General features: G+C 43.7%; 1 protein-coding gene across 5 annotated transcripts in view; it reads right to left on the reverse strand.

Annotated features, from left to right (window-relative positions):
* rreb1b (ras responsive element binding protein 1b) overlaps positions 1-2,479 on the reverse strand; it is a 90,563-nt gene extending 88,084 nt beyond the window's left edge. The window contains exons 1-2 of one of the 5 annotated variants that reach the window (XM_060905664.1): positions 982-1,583; positions 726-791 (exon numbers count right to left, since the gene is read on the reverse strand). The gene's annotated coding sequence lies outside the window, so the exon portion shown is untranslated. Of the gene's footprint in view, positions 1-725; positions 792-981; positions 1,584-1,670; positions 1,852-2,102 lie in introns of those variants that run through there. The other 4 variants (XM_060905663.1, XM_060905661.1, XM_060905662.1 and 1 more) reach the window with 4 other exon arrangements.
* Between the last annotated feature and the right edge of the window lie 6,235 nt (positions 2,480-8,714).

Genomic DNA, 8,714 nt, shown 5'->3' on the forward strand with positions numbered 1-8,714 from the left:
TGTGGACCACAAACAAACCCATCCATAGCTGCTTATCCTGTTCTACAGGGTCACGGGCAAGCTGAAGCCTATCCCAGCTGACTACGGGCGAGAGGCAGGGTACACCCTGGACAAGTCGCCAGATCATCACAGGGCTGACACATAGAGACAAACAACTATTCACACCTACGGCTAATTTAGTCACCAATTAACCTAACCTGCATGTCTTTGGACTGTGGGGGAAACCGGAGCACCCGGAGGAAACCCACGCGGACACGAGAACATGCAAACTCCACATGGAACAGTGAGGCAACAGTGCTAACCACTACACCACCGTGCCACCCCAAATAAATAACTAAAAATGTGGTTTTGGTGTTTGTTAGTAAGAGGAACTGTCAGAACGTCATCAGAGGTTGATCAATACAGACGACAAAAAGCACAATTTCACTCACACGCACTTTGAGATGAAGACGGTCACGAGTTCCGCACCGTTTATACACTTCATATCATTTTCCAGTTATGCTCATCAAATTTACGATGAATGAATATCGGTGTAGGATATCACGAATAATCAGTGAGCAAAAAAAATATCAATCATCAGTCGATCCCTAAAAGCAAATTCGGCCCAGGATTGCGAAAGAAACGAATACGGGACATAAATCTAGAGCTGGAGTGTGGATGTGTTTCCGGGTTGAGTTTTTCTTTAAAGACTCAACTCGAGATGGGTTCAGTCGTTGTCGTGTTACCTGGACGATAAAGCGAGCCGAACAGACAGGGGTGTGAGTCAGGGATGATGCATCTTCAGGGCTCTTCTGTCATGGAATGTGAACATGTGAGCAGGCAGTTCATGCGGATGTGCACATTTCTGGTTCTCCAAAGAGGAACCAGACAGGCGGATCTCTCACACACAAAACATACAACGCTAAAAACTTGGCCAGGTGGAATTTTTCAACCTGGGTTAGTTGTTCATAATAAAATAAAAAACAAAACAAAAAAACTTACTCTAGTTTTAGGTTAGGATGTCATATAGGTGGGCTAAACTGCGCACTGACGTCATAGCACACCGTGGTCCAGTGGTTAAGGTGTTGGATGACGGTTCAGGAGATTCCGAGTTCGAATCCGGTTTAAAAATAAACAAACTAACAAACGCTCGATGTTTTCTTTAAACCTCGGTTAGAAATGATGACCCAGGTTAATATTTTTGACCCGGGTTCAAATGTAGGTTGAATCGTTCTGAGCTGAGTTTCAACTAAGTTCTGAGTTGAAAGCGTTCGAAATGTTTCCTAATTCTCTTTTCTGAAACGCACGAGCAACTTCCTCTTTCAAACTCAACACGTTCCCAGTCCATGAACCAGTAACAGGAGGAGTGGACCGGCTGGGTATAAATATATCTCTGCACGGAACAAAATACAAAAGCGGAGGAACAAACAAAAGAAAAGAAAAGAAAAGAAATAAACAAAATCAAGCGATTGTCGGAGAGTGAGTGAGTGAGTGAGTGAATGTCCTGGCAAGGTCAAACCGTGTAGAGCAGCAGCAGCCCCTACCCCTCCACCCCCCACCGAGCAAAGTCCGGAGATGGAACTGAGATCAGATGCTCGACGGATCATTAACTTTTAACGCCATAATAAAGCCCGAGCCCAAAGAAAAGTCGCTCAAAAAAAAAAAAACCCAAACAACAAACCAAAACCCACCCTGTTAGAAACTAGGTCTCATTTCCGTGTGTATCAGCCAGGTGAGGCGGCGACTTCACACACACACAGGTAGCAAAAAGAGAAACAAAGTTGCACGAGCGCAGTGCATTCCTGCACGCTTTCGGAGGAGAGAGAGAGAGAGAGAGAGAGAGAGAGAAAGCAGGAAGAGAAGGAAGAGAGGAAAAAAACACTCACTCACTCACTCACTCACACTCTCAACATCATCCTGGCGATCTCTCTCTCTCTCTCTCTTTCTTTCCCGTCCATCCAAACCCTCGGTCCTTTAAAACCCAAGGCCACTCTCATGCAAAACAGAAAGAAAAGAAAAAGTCCACACAGACATGCGCAAAGCGTAAAGGCAAAAGCGCACGAGGCGTCGAGATGAAAAAGAAAAGTAAAAGAAAAAGTTGGTGAAAGTTGTGAAACACTCACGGTGCAGTGGGTCCGACCGGCCAGCCTGCTGCGCTCCGGGAGGGTCGGATGGTATGATGGTGAAAAGCAGATGATGGACTTTAGAGGCAGAACGAAAGAGAGAGAGAGAGAGAGAGAGAAAACCTCCCACTGCAATGCAAACTCGTTCCGGAGAGAACGACGAGCGCCCAAAATGGCGTTTTTAGAGGATGTGCAAAGTTCGTCGACTAACCCCGGAGCACTCCTTTCGTCCTCAGGCGCTCAAAAACAACAAAATCCGTCGAAGACGAAGTGAAAAAAAGTCACTTTCTGCTCTTTTTCTTGCCCTCCGTCTTCTTCCACACGCGTTCCGAAGCAGCGCTGCTCCCTAAAGCTGATAAGCGCTGCATCACGTGTTGCTCGTGCAGTCTCCAAGGGGACGGTGCTGGGGAGGCTGCGAGCATCTCTCCGGGAGGGGGAAGGGGGGGGTGCCAAAAGTTAAAACCCCTCTGTCATCTCACCCTTACTTGTTTTGAATTTGTTTTAAATATACCTTTCTGCTCTTTATTTATTTATTTATTTATTTCCAGCTGGCACTCTGAGCCAACTCACCGGGGTATATTTACTTTCGCACAGCGGCGGTGTTGTTTCAGTTTCCCTGAAATGAATGCAACAAGTTCTCGATCAGACTGAATCAGAAACATGCAAACGCTTGAAACTCATATCAGTGTGCCTGGGATGCAGCATGACATTAATAATAACATGACCAACGAGGCCTGTCTCAAAATTATGAATTGGTGTCTCATGATAATGAGTCTCATACTTATGACTTAATTTCTCATAATCATAACTTCCATCCATCCATCCATTATCTGTAGCCGGTTATCCTGTTCTACAGGGTCGCGGGTCGCGGCTGACTATGGGCGAGAGGCGGGGTGGGGCGGGGTACACCCTGGACAAGTCGCCATGTTATCTATCGCAGACCTGACACATAGAGACAAACAACCATTCACACTCACGGTCAATTTAGAGCCGGCAATTATCCTAACCTGCATGTCTTTGGACTGTAGAGGAAACCAGAGCACCCAGAGGAAACCCATACAGACACGGGGACAACATGCAAACTCCACACAGAAAGGCCCTCGCTGGCCGCAAACCCAGACCCTTCTTGCTTCATTCAATTTCATAATAATGAGATTATACAGCGGGCGGCACGGTGGTGTAGTGGTTAGCACTGTCGTCTCACAGCAAGAAGGTCCGGGTTCGAGCCCCGTGGCCAGTGAGGGCCTTTCTGTGTGGAGTTTGCATGTTCTCCCCGTGTCTGCGTGGGTTTCCTCCGGGTGCTCCGGTTTCCCCCACAGTCCAAAGACATGCAGGTTAGGTTAACTGGTGACTCTAAATTGACCGTAGGTGTGAATGTGAGTGTGAATGGTTGTCTGTGTCTATGTGTCAGCCCTGTGATGACCTGGCGACTTGTCCAGGGTGTACCCCGCCTTTCGCCCGTAGTCAGCTGGGATAGGCTCCAGCTTGCCTGCGACCCTGTAGAACAGGATAAAGCGACTACAGATAATGAGAATGAGATGAGATTATACAGTAGCTCATAATAATGTCTTAATAGGCCTATCTCATACTTATGACTTAATTTCTCATAGTCATAACTTCCATCCATCCATTATCTGTAGCCGGTTATCCTGTTCTACAGGGTCACGGGCAAGCTGGATCCTATCCTATCCCAGCTGACTATGGGCGAGAGGTGGGGCGGGGTACACCCTGGACAAGTCGCCATGTTATCTATCGCAGGGCTGACACATAGAGACAAACAACCATTCACACTCACGGTCAATTTAGAGCTGCCAATTATCCTAACCTGCATGTCTTTGGACTGTAGAGGAAACCAGAGCACCCGGAGGAAACCCACACAGACACGGGGAGAACATGCAAACTCCACACAGAAAGGCCCTCGCTGGCCGCAAACCCAGACCCTTCTTGCTGTGAGGCGACAGCGCTAACCACTACACCACCGTGCCACCCATAGTAATAACTTTCTATCTCATAATCATGAGATGGTTATCTTATATTTATGACTTTTTTTTAAATCTCACAATAATGAGATCTCTCATAATTATGACTTATTTTCTCATAGTAATAACTTTCTCTGTCATAACAATGAGATTTTATCTCATAATAATGTCTTGCTCAGCCTATCTCATAATTATGACTTAGTGTCTCATAATAATGACTTCTGCTCTCGGAATAATGAGATGATTTTCTCATAATTATCACCTTTATCTCACAATAATGAGCTCTTCTCTCATAATTATGACTTTCAATTTCATAATAGTGAGACTATAGCTCATAATAATGTCTTAGTTGGCCTATCTCATAAGTATGAATTAAGTTCTCATCGTGGTGACTTTCTGTCTCATAATTATGAGATCCTATCTCACAATAATGACTTACTATCTCATATTAATGAGATGATTTTCTCATAATGATGAGATTCTATCTCATTATAATGCCTTAGTAGGCCTATCTCATACGGTAATTATGAATTAAGTTCTCATAGTAATGACTTTCTATCTCATAATTAAGAGAAACTATCTCACAATAATGACTTAGCAGGCCTATCTCATAATTATGACTTTGAGTCTCATACCGTAACAACGACTTGCATTCTCATAATAATGACTTACTATCTCATATTAATGAGTTGATTTTCTCATAATTATGACTTTTTATCTCATATTAACGAAATCCTCTCATAATAATGACTCACAAGGCCTATCTCATAATTACGACTTAGTAACTCATAATAATAATAATAATAATAATAATAATAATAATAATAATAATAATAATGAGAGAAGCTGCTTCTCTAACCATTAGACCATGGCTTCCCCAGTTATCCAGTTATTATGACATACTACCGTGACTTCATGTTTTCCATAGCCTGGTTCCTATCCCAGGAACACTCAATACAAATCTCCTCATGGTTTATTTTACGTTACTTGGCCAAATTTGTTCATGTCATCTACAGTGCTTGTCATCTATATGCTGTTTATTTTGATGAATGAATTCATTCCTCTTTAATTCCTGGTCAGGGCTTTATCCTGGTCAGGGTTGTGGTGGATCTCCAGCCTATCCCAGGAATACTGGGCACAAGGTGAGAAGACACCCTGGATGGGACGCTTGTCGATCACAGGACACCATTTACACATTCATTCACACCAAGGGGCAGTGTAGCATAGCCAAACCACCTACTGGCATGTTTTCTCAGACGTGGGCGGAAACTGGTAGGAAACCCACACAGACACGGCGAGAACATGTGTAATTCTGCACAAACAGTAACCTGAGCTTAGGATCGAACCTTGGACCCTGAAGCTGTAAAACAGTGGTACCCGCTGCACTGTCATACCACACTGTGATGAATCTTTATTCAGAATATGTACAGAATGCAAATATAATCAGCACAAGTGCACACAATATACAGCCATAACAGCAGTACAGAGCACGCAATAAAAAAAATCACAGTGTCTGGAAAATACATGCCTAAAAATTCGCAAAGCAGAATGACATAATATTATATTATTGTGTCACTGGATTATCATGAGAGAATCATATTTGCATATTCTCACTATGAGCACATGTGAACATTACTGATATCACACAAATTGCGTTAAAGGACTTAGCCAAGATGTTGTTGCTATCATCTCCGACAATGTGACACGCAATAAACTGATAAGACTGCTGATATCACGCAGAGTCAAGCAACGTTCAAAGTAAGCAATGTTTATCCCCTTACCGGTAACACTCAAGTCTACTGCAATAGAAACACTTACGAGTTCCCAAAACTAACAACAAGAAGGCATTTCATTGTAAACTCAACCACCTAACATCCAGGTTCCTGTCAAATCCGTTGTACAGGTGTATCCTTGGTAGGCAACATGGTAGTGTTGGTGTGTCACAATTCAACGGTTCAATTCTGTGCTCTTGTTACAGACTAAGGTTCTCCCTGTGATCAAGTCCATGTCTCTCGACTGTCAGAAATATGGGTACAATTGGAGTCCATTTCTGTCCCCCAAGGTACAGCTGATACTAATGTACCCCCTAGGGCTTAGTATTGGACCTCAAGGTAACCATGTGAACCTTTTTAGATCCAAAAAGGTACATATATGTTCCCAAGCAGTATATAAAGGGTACAAATATGTACCTTATATTACATTACAGGCATTTAGCAGATGTTCTTATCCAGAGCGACTTACGACATACCCAGAGCAGCCTGGGGAGCAGGTACAATTGCTCAATTCCCTGCTGATCCAGGGAATCCAACCGGCAACCTTTTGATCCCAAAGCTGCTTCTGTAACCTTTAGGCCATGGCTTCCCCTTACCTTTCAGTTCATACCAAAGGCCATCATAAAAATGGTACCTACTACTGTCTGGCAAGACACGCTGCAATACAGATGCGAGTGGGCAAGTCAAACTCTCACGGTTACCAGAGGACCAGCCCCCCACTGTAACCCTAGCTGTATAGGCGAGAGGCCGAGGGCTCTCGAAACAGAGATCGGTACCGCACCCATACGCCTTGAAGAGTTGATTAGTACTGGGACAGGAGACTGCCTGGGAAGACCAGATTCTGGCATGAGAGGGACTTTGGCTTGCCTTTCCCCTTACCTTTGAGGGTACTGCCCCAGTGACAAGCCTAAAGGTATACTAATGTACTTTATTTTCTGAGATTGTGGGAACTCTGGTTTCCTCTCACTTCCTGAAAACATAACACTAAATTGCAGCTCTAAATTGCCCCTAGGTGTGACTCTGAGTCTGTGTGATGCCTTCCATTGGATTGGCATCCCATCCCATCTCATCCCATCCCATTTGTCCTGCTTTGAACACAATGTTTTCAAACTAGGGGCGGCACGGTGGTGTAGTGGTTAGCACTGTTGCCTCTCAGCAAGAAGGTCCTGGGTTTGAGCCCAGTGGCCGACAAGGGCCATTCTGTGTGGAGTTTGCATGTTCTTCCTGTGTCTGTGTGGGTTTCCTCCAGGTGCTCTGGTTTCCCCCACAGTTCAAAGACATGCAGGTTAGGTTAATTGGTGGCTCTAAATTGACCGTAGGTGTGAATGTGAGTGTGAATGGTTGTTTGTTTCTATGTGTCAGCCCTGCGATGACCTGGCGACTTGTCCAGGGTGTACCCCGCCTCTCACCCATAGTCAGCTGGGATAGGCTCCAGCTTGCCTGCAACCCTGTATAGGATAAGCGGCTACAGATGATGGATGGTTTCCAAGATAGGCTCCAAAATCCAGACCCAGAATCAACTTGTCATGGACAATGAATGAACCAACAAGTGTATAAATATAGATTGTAGAAAGTGTGTTTTGGTTTTGCTGGCACTTTTAAGTTCCAAAATCGACAGCAATATTATGACCGAGTATCCTCGGGTTCTTCTAGGGTTCTTCATGATTCATTTTTACACCCATAGCTGTATGATCACTGCTGATGATGTGTTACTCTTAAAAGTATAAGCCAAAATGGAGATCAGATCTAGGGGGTGTGTCACTCTGTGTAATCACCAGCCACGACTGCATGATGAATCTATACTCTGGGCTAGAAAGAAATCAGCCCCCGCCTCACTTTTTGCATATCATGTGCGTCATGTCTTATAACAATCGGTGGATCTGTTGGACTTGCTTCCGGAAAAGTCCAAAATGATCTGATGATGTTTATTAACAGCAAATAATCTTCTGAAAACCATATTTGGTTGACAGTTTATCTTTGAAAGACAGAAGTATTAGCCCTGCTAGGTTATTTATACCAATTGCTCTTGCAACTCATTTATCATCTCCGTGTCTTGTAGCATTATTTGTTAATGTAATCTGACGAGATTAAAATAAGCCATTTGTCTGCATGAATGCTTAACACCACTTCAAAGCACGGACATGATTCAGAGTCCTTTAAAGCAACAGTTCGGCCCAAAAAACAAAACGAAACAAAACGAAAAACAGACGCAATTTAGACAGCTGAGGGTCTTTGCCTTCCCTGCGGAAAAATCCAGCTTACTCTGACCAGCTATGTTTTCCAAAACACAGACCAAGCTGGTCAAACTGGTGGACCGTCTGTGCCAGGTGGTAGAAAGGAAACATTTTCCGAATCCCTGTTACTAATGCTTCATCATGGATCATTCATTTATTTATTTTTAAAGAATAACACAACACTACACAAGGCACTCAGAAAACCTCAAACATTTGCTGCTCAGTCTCATCATGCAGCCTACAGTAATTAGGAAGCTAATAAAGATGGTCCAGATGGTAAAGATGGATGCACAAGGTACAAGGCTAATGCTGCTAACAAATAAGGGACGTTTTATCGACTAAACAACCACACATTGATGTTAAACCGCATAGACTTGTTCAGGATTTCAGACAGACGTCTCGATATTGGATATGAAACGCTGTTGTGTATAAAAATCAGGGCTTTGAACCGGTTCAAGGAACGAAAACGAAAACCGGGAACTTTTTCTATTTCACATGGAACAGAAACGAAACCAGAAACTTTATTATTTTTTATGTTCCGGAACAGAAACGCTTATTAAAAATAATGGTAACCGGTTAATACCGGTTTTTATTTCGTTCCTCAAAGTTTCCGTAGCCTACAAATAA

Source organism: Neoarius graeffei, chromosome 23 (genome assembly GCF_027579695.1).
Source record: "Neoarius graeffei isolate fNeoGra1 chromosome 23, fNeoGra1.pri, whole genome shotgun sequence".
Lineage (NCBI taxonomy): Eukaryota > Metazoa > Chordata > Actinopteri > Siluriformes > Ariidae > Neoarius > Neoarius graeffei.